Source organism: Mustela putorius, unplaced genomic scaffold, assembly GCF_011764305.1.
Source record: "Mustela putorius furo isolate JIRA1106 unplaced genomic scaffold, ASM1176430v1.1 tig00000759_pilon_pilon_pilon, whole genome shotgun sequence".
Lineage (NCBI taxonomy): Eukaryota > Metazoa > Chordata > Mammalia > Carnivora > Mustelidae > Mustela > Mustela putorius.
In genome coordinates, this window is record NW_025421467.1 from 10184287 (window position 1) to 10198910 (window position 14624).

Here is a 14624-nt window from a genome sequence, read left to right on the forward strand (position 1 = left end):
ATCTCTAGACTCTCCTTTTTTTTTAATTTTTTATTTTTTATAAACATATATTTTTTACCCAGGGGTACAGGTCTGTGAATCACCAGGTTTACACACTTCACAGCACTCACCAAAGCACATACCCTCCCCAATGTCCATAATCCCACCCCCTTCTCCCAAGACTCTCCATTTTTAAAATAAAAGCCTTACCTGACTAGGTTAGGCCCACCTAGGATGATCTCTTTAATGAATTTAAAGTAACCTATGGGGCTTAATCACATATGTAAAATCCCTTCAAATTTTTCCCAGATAGCATAACCTAGTTACAGGAGTGATATCCTATCATATTAATAGGTCCGTTCCCACTCAAAGGGGTTGTACAAGGTGTTTATGCACTAGGATGTGGGAATCTTGGGGATCATTTTAGAATTCTGCCTATCACCCTGGGAAATAGTAGAGTCCTATATTTGTGTTCAAGTATTGAAAAATAGCAAACAGTATATCTAGAAGAATGTATTTTCCTAGTTTAGTTTGTAAGCTTTTATCCCATTCAAATAATTTTTAAATGATACTATTTTTCCTTATATGAGATAAAGACACAATCTCTAATTCAGAAATGGAGAAAAACACACAGCAGCTAAAGTAAGTAAGCTGAGGTCATCTGCTTTGCTCAAGTTTATGGAATATTTGTTAAGGCTTTGGGAATGGCTCTGTTTTCTACTCCAGTTAAGATACATAATAGATTATCATCCTAATTTTAAAAAAAATCACATGACTCCTAAATTGTACTAGTAATGAAACAATATATTTTATTCCAAAAAATAGAGATGATAATTAAAAAAATTAAAAAAATAAAATATGCATGGAAAAATAGATTTTACTTTTTTCCCCTAAAACACCATTCTATGATTTATTAAATAAAATTCATGCTATTTTAGGTCAATGTCTATATGTGCTGGTGCATTTTTCTGAGAGTAGAAAGGAGTTTTATTTCCCTCTTTTGATATTCTTTCATAAAACTAACACTTGCCATTTAATTGGTATGTGATTTTCTTTGTGGGTATCTGAAGTTAGGTTCTAGTTAAGGAATTTGCTACTCACATTTAGTTCCTGGGCTAACTTCTAGTTCTCAAGTCTACTGAACACATTAGCTAATAGTAAAAAATTAGTTCTTTGTTAATAAGTATCTGTCTCCAATACCCACACTTCATAGCCAGATTGTATTTGTTTGTACGCTTGACATGAATCAGTTAGTTATATTTATGAAAAGTGCATAATAAAACTATGAAAACATAGAAAAAAATCAATGCCAATTGTTGGTCTGCAGTTTATTTCTATTTGCTTGGGATAAACTTTGGAGGAAACCTTACTTAAATGTGGCTTATGTTAGTGCATCATCCAAAGGCTTCATTTAAGAGACATGTTTTAAGGATTGGTAAGTAGGTCAGCCCATGAGGTGGGTGAATGAGGATGTGTAGGGTCATTTCCAAAAGGCAGGCAGAGTCAGCTCTTTTTCTCCCCCATTTAGCTGATGACACACAGATTTGTATGCAGTGAACTAGGGGGTCAGCATATGCCTCACTGCCTGTCTCTCTGAACACTCTGGTCATATTGGTCCATCATCTGTTTATCACTCACCCTTTTTCAGCTTGTGCTCTCCACCTGACCCATCAGAAGGGACTTGATAGCAAAACTGTAAACTTCACTAAAATGCTCGCAGCATTCTTTTCACTTTCAAGAACAGTGAGCTTATTTCATTGTTGGGAGTGGTCCAAGTCTTCCTCACAACCAAACTCAAAGGAGTACTTACATTCAATTTACTCAGTATAGCAGACTGACCTTCAATGTGTATCTTACAAAAAATAAACTTTAATGAGGGCCCAAAGAGGTACAGGATTGCTCGAAGGCCATCTCTAGTAATACCTTGCCTTTTTGAGCCAGTTCTTTCTCATGTAGGTTACAAGCTTTTAGTTTTCTTTTAATATATGTTCCGAAGCTTAGAAGAAATGCTGAAAGAAAACCTTCACTCTTAGGAAAAAGACTTTAAATTTCAGTGGTTATAAATACGTGTTTCTGGATTTTTAGGCTATATGATAATAATATATGAGATATATATGATATATAATATCTATGACATATATTAATATATATTAATATGTGATATCAATATATATAATATGTGATATTAATATATGGGATATATTAATATGATATATGATATTAATTACTTAGGATCTTACTTACTTAATGATGTTTCTTGCCAGTAAATTTCTGTTAAATTTCACTTCCTGGTTCTCATTTATTTTATTTTATTTTATTTTATTTTATTTTATTTATTTATTTGACTGAGGGGGAGAGAGAGAGACAGTGAGAGAAGGAACATGAGCAGGGAGAGTGGGAGATGGGCAAGCAGGCTTTCCACTGAGGAGGAAGCCCAATGTGGACTCCATGACCTGAGAGGGAAAGGCAGATGTTTAAAGACTGAGCAACCCAGGCACCTCTCTCATTCTTATTCTAATATTCAACTTTGGAATAGAAATTGAAGAAGGAAAATTAAAGATTAATATGTTTTTCCCTTAACATGGAAATACTGTATTTTTTAATATTAAATAAAGATTTTGATATTTTCCAGAAAGTTGGCAATAGTTTAGACTCTTACCATAGTGTATTTAAGTATGTTTTTTACACCTTAATTATCTTTTAAATCTTCATCAATGTCATACACAACTAGGATTTCAAAGACTCAAAGATATGAAGCAACACAGTACATTCTTAGAATGTTGAGGTGCAGTTAGAACATAAGGAGTGTGTGGATGAGGAGATGAGGTTAGAAATGGGAAGAAAACATGTTCTGGGTGGTATGTGATGCATGTGCATGTGTGGTGCTGAACCAAGGATTTGGACTTTATCCTGAGGGTATAAGGAAATTATTATTATTATTTTTTAAAGATTTTATTTATTTATTTGACAGAGAGAGATATCACAAGTAGGCGGAGAGGCAGGCAGAGAGAGAGAGAGGAGGAAGCAGGCTTTCCACGGAGCAGAGATCCTGATGCGGGGCTCGATCCCAGGACCCTGGGATCATGACCTGAGCTGAAGGCAGAGGCTTTAACCCACTGAGCCAACCAGGTGTCCCGGTAAAAGGAAATTATTGAAGGGTTTTACAGAGTAGAGTTATATGATTAGATCTATTTTTTTTTATTTTATTTTTGATATAATTTTTTATTTTTTATAAACATATATTTTTATCCCCAGGGGTACAGGTCTGTGAATCACCAGGTTTACACACTTCACAGCACTCACCAAAGCACATACCCTCCCCAATGTCCATAATCCCACCCCCTTCTCCCAAACCCCCTCCCCCCAGCAACCCTCAGTTTGTTTTGTGAGATTAAGAGTCACTTATGGTTTGTCTCCCTCCCAATCCCATCTTCTTTCATTTATTCTTCTCGTACCCACTTAAGCCCCCATGTTGCAACACCACTTCCTCATATCAGGGAGATCATATGATAGTTGTCTTTCTCCGCCTGACTTATTTCGCTAAGCATGATACGCTCTAGTTCCATCCATGTTGTCGCAAATGGCAAGATTTCATTTCTTTTGATGGCTGCATAGTATTCCATTGTGTATATATACCACATCTTCTTGATCCATTCATCTGTTGATGGACATCTAGGTTCTTTCCATAGTTTGGCTATTGTGGACATTGCTGCTATAAACATTCGAGTACACGTGCCCCTTTGGATCACTACGTTTGTATCTTTAGGGTAAATACCCAATAGTGCAATTGCTGGGTCATAGGGCAGTTCTATTTTCAACATTTTGAGGAACCTCCATGTTGTTTTCCAGAGAGGTTGCACCAGCTTGCATTCCCACCAACAGTGTAGGAGGGTTCCCCTTTCTCCGCATCCTCGCCAGCATCTGTCATTTCCTGACTTGTTGATTTTAGCCATTCTGACTGGTGTGAGGTGATATCTCATTGTGGTTTTGATTTGTATTTCCCTGATGCCGAGTGATATGGAGCACTTTTTCATGTGTCTGTTGGCCATCTGGATGTCTTCTTTGCAGAAATGTCTGTTCATGTCCTCTGCCCATTTCTTGATTGGATTATTTGTTCTTTGGGTGTTGAGTTTGCTAAGTTCTTTATAGATTCTGGACACTAGTCCTTTATCTGATATGTCGTTTGCAAATATCTTCTCCCATTCTGTCAGTTGTCTTTTGATTTTGTTAACTGTTTCCTTTGCTGTGCAAAAGCTTTTGATCTTGATGAAATCCCAATAGTTCATTTTTGCCCTTGCTTCCCTTGCCTTTGGCGTTGCTCCTAGGAAGATGTTGCTGCGGCTGAGGTCGAAGAGGTTGCTGCCTGTGTTCTCCTCAAGGATTTTGATGGATTCCTTTCGCACATTGAGGTCCTTCATCCATTTTGAGTCTATTTTCGTGTGTGGTGTAAGGAAATGGTCCAATTTCATTTTTCTGCATGTGGCTGTCCAATTTTCCCAGCACCATTTATTGAAGAGGCTGTCTTTTTTCCATTGGACATTCTTTCCTGCTTTGTCGAAGATTAGTTGACCATAGAGTTGAGAGTCTACTTCTGGGCTCTCTATTCTGTTCCATTGATCTATGGGTCTGTTTTTGTGCCAGTACCATGCTGTCTTGATGATGACAGCTTTGTAATAGAGCTTGAAGTCCGGGATTGTGATGCCACCAACGTTGGCTTTCTTTTTCAATATCCCTTTAGCTATTCGAGGTCTTTTCTGGTTCCATATAAATTTTAGAATTATTTGTTCCATTTCTTTGAAAAAGGTGGATGGTACTTTGATAGGAATTGATTAGATTTTTTTTTTTAATGGTCATTTTGGCAGTTTGTGAGCAAGGTGTGTTGGAGGGTTTCCAGACTGGAAGCAGGGGAAGCTCTTAGGAATTATTATTATATTCCAGATAAGAGAGAACCTTAACAACAAAAGGAAAGAAAAACAAAAAGAAAAAAAAATAAGGTTTAAGAATAATCAGAATGGTAGCTGTAAAAATACATATTTCTAGTTCTTTCAGTAAATTTAAATTATTGGTGTTTTTTTAGCTTCTTTAGTCTTTGTATTATATGATGTTCAAAGTTATAAATCTCAAAAATATTCTTAGAACATGAATCCTCAGACCCCGAGGAAACATTAAATGTGAAAGCATTCCTAAGAAATTGGCTGAGGGTATTAATTATTTCAGAGGATCTTATGGTATATTTAAAAAAATAATTTAAAAAGCTACTAAAGTAGATTGATTTTTAAAATGGCCTCAATTTTCTATCCCTCTTTGTGATATGATCTCTCAGATGTGACTTGATACCAAAGGATGGTGTCTATTTCCCACCCTGTGAATCTAGCCTCTCCTTGAGCCTTATTTCTACCAGTTTCATGATGTGATGGTATGTCAGCTTTGAGCTCAGATCTTGAAGTCTTGTGCTCTTCTGTTCTCTCTTTTGGGAGTTGCTACCATAGGTTGGTCTGCTGATGTGTCAGACATCAGTGTCTTAACTAAGATTATCTTAGACCAGCCTATCCCCACTTGACCTCCAACAGACACATGGTTGAGCTTCATTGAGCCCAACTCAAATCAACAAAATCACCCAGCCAACCCACAGACTTCTGAGCACAAATATTTCTTATATATCACCAGGCCAGTGAGGTATTGTGGTTGTTATTCCTATTTTACAGATAAATTGAACATTATAAAAGTATATAACTGGTGTAACTAGACTAGGGAATTTGGGCCAATCCAACAGAATAACATGAAGTGGAACCCAAGTGTTCTGACTCCTTCAACTCTAGATTGTGAGCTTTTAGCTCTTGATTGAATCTGAGTGATTGAACATATGGAATATTGACTTTAAAATAAAAATTATAATGATCATTATTTAAGACCCTTGAAGACTCTGCAAACTAATTTGATACATACAATTTTTTAAAGATAATTTTACTAATTTAAAAAATGTGAATACATACATTCTAAAAGTGAGATCGCAGTCTGAAATGCCTATAGAGGCCAGGCATGCAGTATAATTGAGGGATTCGTGCTTGATATAAAATATCAGGCAGTAAGGAACAACTGGTAAAGCAAAGGACACATTTCCAACCCAGAGGCATTAAATTTAAATCTTCAAGATGACTATGCCAGGAAACACATATATAAGAGTCAATTTAGTCCATAGGTTGCCAGTTTAGAACCTCTATTCTAAAATTTTGATTTCTGACCTATAATTAAATATTAGCTCACACTTTATCTTCAATAGTTTTGAAGACAAATTTTATGACTAGAAGAGCATGAAGTAAGGATGAAATGTTTTATGTCCTTTACATCCTCCATGAGCCTTCCACAGTAATCAATACATGAAATATTCGTTTCAGTACCTTTCCTTTTTGTTACCCATTGAGATGTAATAGGAGAGAACTATCTCTTCTGGAAAAGTACGTAAAACATCCCCATTCTGGAAGATCTGTCTGTGACTAGTACCTGGAAAGAATTATTGTAGCTGTGGTGTATTTAAAGGTCATCTCTTTGGTGTGAAGAGGTTCGCTGAGGCATCAACATGGAACAAACTTGCAGTGCTTTATCACCAGCTGCCACAACCAACCCTGACATGGATCTTGTAAGAAGATTCCAAAAATTGGTTCTGTAGTTTTTCACACACACAAAGTTTCAGGTTAGCTGCGGGGCATATTTCTCCCTGAATATTAGAAGAGATAAAAACAAATTTCTATTAAAATGTCCTTGTCCTCTTGAGCATGGTTCAGAGATTCAGGCAAATTGAATACCCAGCTTATTTAGAGTGAATTCATCAACAATATATTTTAGAGTCTCTGCCATCATTTGATTTTTCTCTCTCTCTCTCCTTACTCCCTGCACATATACATGCATGTATATGCACACATACAATAACTCTACAGTAAGAGAAGTCTATGAAAAGAGATAAATAGGGGCACTTGGGTGGCTCAGTGGGTTAAAGCCTCTGCCTTCAGCTCAGGTCATGGTCGCAGGGTCCTGGGATCGAACCCCACATCAGGCTCTTTGCTCAGCAGGGAGCCTGCTTCCCCCTCTCCGCCTGCCTCTCTGCCTACTTGTGGTCTCTGTCTGTCAAATAAATAAATAAAATCTTTTAAAATAAAAAATAAAAAATAATAAATAAAAAGTTCATTCCCTAAGAAATGCTTTCAGTATGAAAAGTAGAAAGATGGAGAAATACTGGAAGAAGAAAATTGTCTTGCAATTATAGTAGTAGTAGTAATTACAGAGTAATCTAAAGAAAGGAATATTGGTAGTCATAAAACCTACTGATTTAAGTAAAGAAAGAACATGAAGGGGGGCACCTGGGTGGCTCAGTGGATTAAGTCTCTGCCTTTAGCTCAGGTCATGGTCTCAGGGTCTGGGATTGAGCCCTGCATCAGGCTCTGCTCAGCAGGAAGCCTGCTTCCCCCGCCTCTCTCTGCCTGCCTCTCAGCCTACTTGTGATCTCTCTCTCTCTCTCTGTCAAATAAATAAAATATTTAAAAAAAAAAAAAAAAAGGAGAAGAACACGAAGGGGTGCTTGTTTCCCAAAGCTCCCATGGTTTCTCACAATTTTCAGATAGGACATTATTAACACAGCATGTAATAGCCACTCAGTAAATACTTGTTAATGACAAGGCTGATAATTTGTCATAGAATTCAGATACAATTTCTCTAAACTTTATCTACCCCAACATCCTTACTCTTTATATTAGTAATAAATACATAGAATGAAATGTTCATTGCAACTAATGTTAACTATTTAGTTATTTTTTGTTTTAGTTATTTCTTTTTGAAAAGCACCCCTTGAATCTTCTGACTGACTAAAAGCAATTTATTCATTTATTTATTCACTTAAGTAATATTTATTGAGTGTTTTCAGTATAGTGTTGGGCTGTGGGGTATATTAATGATGAGGAATGTTATGTTCCTGTTATCATGAAACTTATGTTCTTGTTGGGAGAAATGATTTTAAAAATCATCAATACTTACACAAATAATAAAACAGGATAACTGCAGATAGTGATAAATAAATAAGATATTACAAAGGATAAGGAAAGAAAGTAAAGGAGTAGGAGTCAGGATGAGTTGGCTAATCAATGGTGAATCAAGACCTCTCTGAACAGAGTAATATTTTTGAAGTCACCTAATGGTTAAGAATAAGCCAACCAGAGATCAGTTTTCCATAATTGGCAGACTATTGTGTTTCCTACCAAACTTCCCACTGAGAATAACTATAAAGCTGAAATAAATAAAACAATATACTTGATGGCTTCTGAGGGATATCAAGACAGTGAGGATGTGTGAGGAAATACATAGAAATGAATCCAACATTTGGCATTAGTTTTCCCCTTGAGGCATTTGCTGACTCAAAAGTGGCAACTGAGAAACTGAAGTTAAAACCTTGGCTTAGAGGACAAACTGAGCTGAAATTTTAGCAGTCTCTGGATGCTGCCAGAGTGTGGAGCTTTCTGAGAAGAGTCCCTGGTAAACACCTGGAGATATTACTTGGATCCCCCAAAGGACTAATCTCTAGGAGAAAGGGTATATTAGTAATAAACTATCCCTCAGAATAATGGAGGCCCAATTTTAAATTAGCTCAATGCCTGATTAGATTATGGTAATCCCCGCCCAGCCTAGCTGCCTGCCAAGAGCAATTGTAAATCCTCTCCGGTGGAAGATAACATCATTTAGAGCCTTCACAGTATTTGGCACTCAATCTAAAGTAACTGAATGTATAAAAATATCAGAACTGGATGAAAGCCAAGAGGAAAAAAAATCTAAGCAACAGAATATACAGAAGAATCATATACTGGGATTATGAAATTATCAGACTTGGAATTTAAAGTAATATGGTTAAGATGCTTTATAAGTTAAATATGAAGATATTTAGATAGAGAAGTGGAAAGTATAAGAAAAAGAAAGGTAGAATTTCTAGAACTGAAAAGACAACTGAAATTAGTAATTGAATAAATAGTTTATCACCAGATTAATCAAAACTGGAGAGAGAATTGGTGAACTGGAATATAGGTCAGAAGAAAATATCCAGACCGAAGCACAGAGAGGTCAAAGAATGGAAAACACATACACAAAATACATGTTATATGGTTTAGGGTAGAAAAAAAATATTAAAAAAAAAAAATATATATATATAATTATAGTCCCAGACTGAGCAGAGACAGGATATGACAGAAACTACATTTAAAGAGATAATGGCTAAGAAATATTTAAACCACATTTGGGTAGCCTTTACTAATTCCAAGCAGTATGAATACAAAGAAATCCATACATAGGGACAGGAGAATTAGACCGCTAAAACTCAAAAACAAAGAAGAAATATACAAGCAGTGAGAGAAAAAAAGACCTATTATCTTCTACAAAGCAATAGACTGACAAAAAAATGAGCTCTTCAAGTGCCAAAGGAAAATAACATTCAATTCATAATTCTATACTCAGTGAAAATGTATTTCAAAAATTAAGGCAATTGTTAAGACATCTTCAAATAAAAAGTGAAAAAATTGTCACCAGTAGAATCAAACTAAAGAAACACTCAAGGGTATACTTAAAGCAAAGGAAATGATCACAGGTGGAAGAATAGGAGTGCAAAAAAGAATGAAGAACACTGGAAAGGGAAGATATATGAGTATATGAGTATTGACCAGACAAAATAACATTGTTTTAGAAAAGCATGAAAACAATAATATATTTCTTGTGCAATTTAATAACTGTATATACTATACAATGTGTGTACCAAAACTCTGTTCTAGTTACTATGTCTGTGTAACAGATTACTCCAAAACTTTATGGCTTACAATAATTACAATGTAGGGACTCCTGGGTAGCTCAGTCGGTCAAGCTGCTGCCTTTGGCTCAGGTCATGATCCCAGTGTCCTGGGGTTGAGTCCCGCATCAGGCTCACTGCTTGTCAGGGATCCTGCTTCTCTCTCTGCCTCTGCCTGCTACTCTGCCTGCTTGTGCATTTGCAAGCGCGTGCTCTCTCTCTCTCTGACAAATAAATAAAATCTTTAAAAACAAATAATTACAATGTATATTTTGCTGACCTTGGACAGGTTATTGGCTGAGTGGCTTATTTCTGCTTCAGTTGGTATCAGCTCTATAGAGTGGCTCAAAGGCTAGGAACTAGAATCATCTGGAGGCTTGCTCTTATGTCTTACACTTGATGCCGGCTGTTGGCTGAAACCTTTGCTTGAGATGTTGACGAGAATACTTTATTCCATACGGCAACTGGGTTCCAAGAAGAGCTGCTTAACACCACATGCCCCTCCCCAACCCCATGCACACAAACATAGGGAGAGAGAGAGGGAGAAAAAGAGAGAGAGATCAATCCGATAAAAAACTATTCCAGCAGAGGAAACAGCAAGTACGAGTGTTCTGAGGTGGGAATTATTTCATGTGTTCAAGAGAGAGAACAGAGGGCAGTGAGATTGAATGAGGGACACAGTGGTACAAGAAAATGGTGGAACTGATTAGAAGAAACAGGTAGGAGCATTTCAATTTTCAATCAGTAAACTGTATTGTGACAGATGCCAGCTAATGTGTTGGTCAGAGTAACCCCATGTTTGTGAATATTTCCTACATAAGGACCCTGAAGAAGAGGACACAATTTATTAGACTTAAGGATATTCTCTTTGTGAACATATATAAAAACTGTTCATTAAACATTTATCATCATGCACATTCTGATTTTTAGAACTGAAAAATAACTTTACCCTTAAGAACAATAAAGAACTTTCTGAGTATACTGTATTGGATAAATAACCTAGTCCTTTATTATACTAATGATCTCCAGCTTCACTAGCATACACATTTTTTTTTTTGCAGCCATTACTAAAATGTCAGTGGATGAGGTATCACCCAGCATGATATGCTGAGGATTTGAAGATAACCAGATCTGAACACAAACCATGGGAGATTACTAAAAACTTACTCTGAATAACATCGGCTACCTTAAAAAAACCAAAAAACCAAAACAAACAAAAAAACTTGATGGTAGCGGGACGCCTGGGTGGCTCAGTGGGTTAAAGCCTCTGCCTTCGGCTCAGGTCATGATCCCAGGGTCCTGGAATCGAGCCCCGCATCAGGCTCTCTGCTCAGCAGGGAGCCTGCTTCCTCCTCTCTCTCTGCCTGTCTCTCTGCCTCCTTGTGATTTCTGTCTGTCAAGTAAATAAATAAACCTTAAAAAAAAAAAAAATCAGCCTAAGTAAAAAAAAAAAAAAAAAATCAGCCTAAGTGGGAAAAAAAAATAGTGAATGACAATGTTACTAGGGATACCTTCTCTTCCCCTCACTCTCATTCACCCTCATCTCACTCTTTGGTCAAGCTAAATAACACAGTCGAAGAGTAAGACCACACTACATCTGACGTAAATGAACTTGAAGTACCACTATGGGGAAACAAACAAAACAAAACAAACAAACAAACAAAACCTGGAGCAAAAAGAAGTATTTTTTTTTCCTTCCATAGGGTCTAACTCTGTAGCCTTTAATTGGATTGTTTCAAAGAGAGGAAAAGGCCCTTTAGCAGCTTTCGGAGTGCCCTGACAAACACACTCTGCAAGTGTTCTGCTTAAATGCCTCGCCTTAATGGCTTTAACAATAAATTCCGTTTTCTGGCAGGAGAATTCCTTTAGAATGTTTCATTCTAAATTCCTTTAGAATGTTTCACCAATCCAAACAAATGCAGAATTACTGGAGTGCCCCAATGCCATTATTCGATTTACAAACTGAAAAGAGTATAATCCTTCGTGGGATATTTGCTGTCAAAACAAAATAACCTTTTTATCTGGAGATCCCATGTTTTGGGGCGGCCCATCTTGCCTTTTCTTTGGTTGGAATCTCTGTTCCTCTCTTAGCAAGAGAGGACCTATTCTAAGGACTGTGGTCAATCCTGTAGGACCAGCTCGTAGGACCCAACTCACATCCTCCAAATTAGTCAGTCTTTGCTCTGAGTACCACAATAGTAACCCTTAGAGAACTTTCTCATTTTTCTGTAGTTTATTATTCATGACCTGGACTGTTGGATCCTTAAGAAGAGACAGTTGCTTCACTTTCAGTTTTCTCTCACAGCACCAGCATGATCCTTGGTATACAGAGGACACATGAAGGAAACCTGCTGAATGTCTGGCCTTAATTTCAACGTGAGGTCACCACATATACCACATATCTTCACATTTTCCATGCTTTTTGTTACAGGGTGTCTTTTATTAGCTATAACATGACTGTAGAGTTACAATGAATATTAATGAAAAGTACAGACTAATTATCTGACGGAACAAAACGTCATAACACTTTCAAAATGATTCATTACAAACAAAAGCAGTCAAAGTAAGTACTCTAACTGAAATCCATTATTTTCAGTGGGAGTGTTGACAGAAAAAAATTATCCTGGATTATCCCACCACAGTAAAGCATATGTTATTTGATTTCCTGTCACAGGGGAATTGATATGTGTAACATTGTTCAACTTACTTTCAACACATATAGTTCAAACTAATGAATAAGTATATTATGGCAGTGAAAATTATTTGATATTGTACTCCAGCTTTGAAAGATGCTTTGTGTTTCACATTAAAAGTAAAAAGGACAAATTAAGTAGGTTATTTATAGGCATTTGCCTCTGGGTCACCAATCTTCTATATATTTATTCACCTTATTTTATGAGGATTAGAGTCAAGATTCAATGGAGAAAGATTTATATGAATAATTCTTCTATTCATATGAATAAAATAGAAGCTAGAACACTCAAAATCATGACAAATACTGACTCTTCTTTTAAAAAAACAAGTTTTTAAAATCTATTCAGAGTAGAAATAAAATTTTTGCTTAGTGTATAACATTTAATTTACTAGTTTTTCTCTGAATCTGACCATACCTTTTAAATTATTTTAAAAATTTCCAACAAAAATAAAAAAACTGCTTTAACCTTATTTGTACAAACACCTTAATGTACAAATAGATTGTGATGGTGTATATGGGGAAATTATACAAAACAACTGGTAAATGAATGAAGAAATTAAGACAGAAAAAAAATTGACGGAAGAAAATAAAGAATGGATGAGCACAAAGAATGTTTTGGAATAAGGTCCTAAAGACAAATAAATTGCATTTTATACAGTCAGTGGAGTAGTACGTGATCTGTTAGGACATGATCCATTCTCAGTTTTCATGAGTCACTGTGATTTTTAGCTTAAAAACCATAGCATGTTGGACGTAGGCTCATACGAAGCTCTGCAGATTCAGTGGGGGAGTGATTAGGTAAAGTGGGTTAGGGGAATAGTAGCTAAGATGAAGTATTATAGGTAACATGTTTTATACCAGTCTCCTGTACTATTTCTAATGTCAGTAGTTCTGCTGACAGGCCATCAGTGCCCAAAATGAGTCCCATGCCATCAGGATTGCGGAGGGAAGGGGAGCTTGCTCTCGACCCTCAATGAAGTTGTTGGTCTGAAAATAAAACGTTAATTTTCTTTCCTTCAGTATTACAACTCAATCCTAAGGAGATTTTCAAAATGCAAAGATTTTATCAAAAAGTGTTCAAATTAAGGTGTTTTTTCTGTAGCTAAATTAGAATACATTTAACACATAGAAAAACACTGATGATATGGTGTTTAATAATAAGATAGGAATCAAATGGCATAACCAGTACCAGAATTTAAATAGTACCTGTCTTTGGGGCGCCTCGGTGGCTCAGTAGGTTAAACATCTGCTTTCAGCTCAGGTCATGATCCCAGAATCCTGGGATCGAGCTCTTCATTGGGCTCCAGCCCCGTATTAGCTGGGATCCTGTTTCTCTTTCTCCCCTCTCTCCCGCTTGTGCTCTCTGTCTGAAATAAATAATAAAAAAAAAAACCCTCTTTTCGGTTGGTTGATTATAAATTATTTTTTATTTTCTTCTTTATATTTTTCTATATTTTAAATTTTATTTAAATGAATTTATATTTAAAACCACTTACTTTATACAAAAATAAATATTATTTGAAAATGTCACCATAAAATTGTTTTATTGACTCTCAAACTTCTGAAAGGAAATTAACCAAGAACTTTGCTTTTCAAGATCATAGATTGAGGGGGAAACAAGAACAATGCATCATAATTAGAATTAAAAAACATCTTAGAATGAATGCCATTCCAACTTGATATTCGAAATGTTTGTCTTTTCCCAAAGCTCAATATTGATTTTAATTATCTACCTTTAAAATTTTATATTATAAAATTCTGAGCATTACTATAACTTTTTTAAATTTAGGAAATTATTGGGGGTTTTTTATTTTGTTTTGTTTTGTTTGTTTTTTTATGAGTTAGAATCTACTTTATAGGGAAAGCCTTTGTTAGTGACTCCAAAATGGGCAATGTTTATCATTCTGAAGATTTTGATTGTATTTTTTATTTTCATAGCACAATACAAACTAGAATATCATGTTTCTGAAGTACTGAGGCTTGAGTATTTTGCCATAAAATAATTAAGTATAACTGATGACACATAAAGCAGGTTATAAACTTTCTGCATAGTCTCAGATGGTGTATGTCCTTGACTTTCTCTTCAGTGTCCGGGATAGCCTAGGGTTACTGATCCCTTTCTTAGTTTCCTTGGTG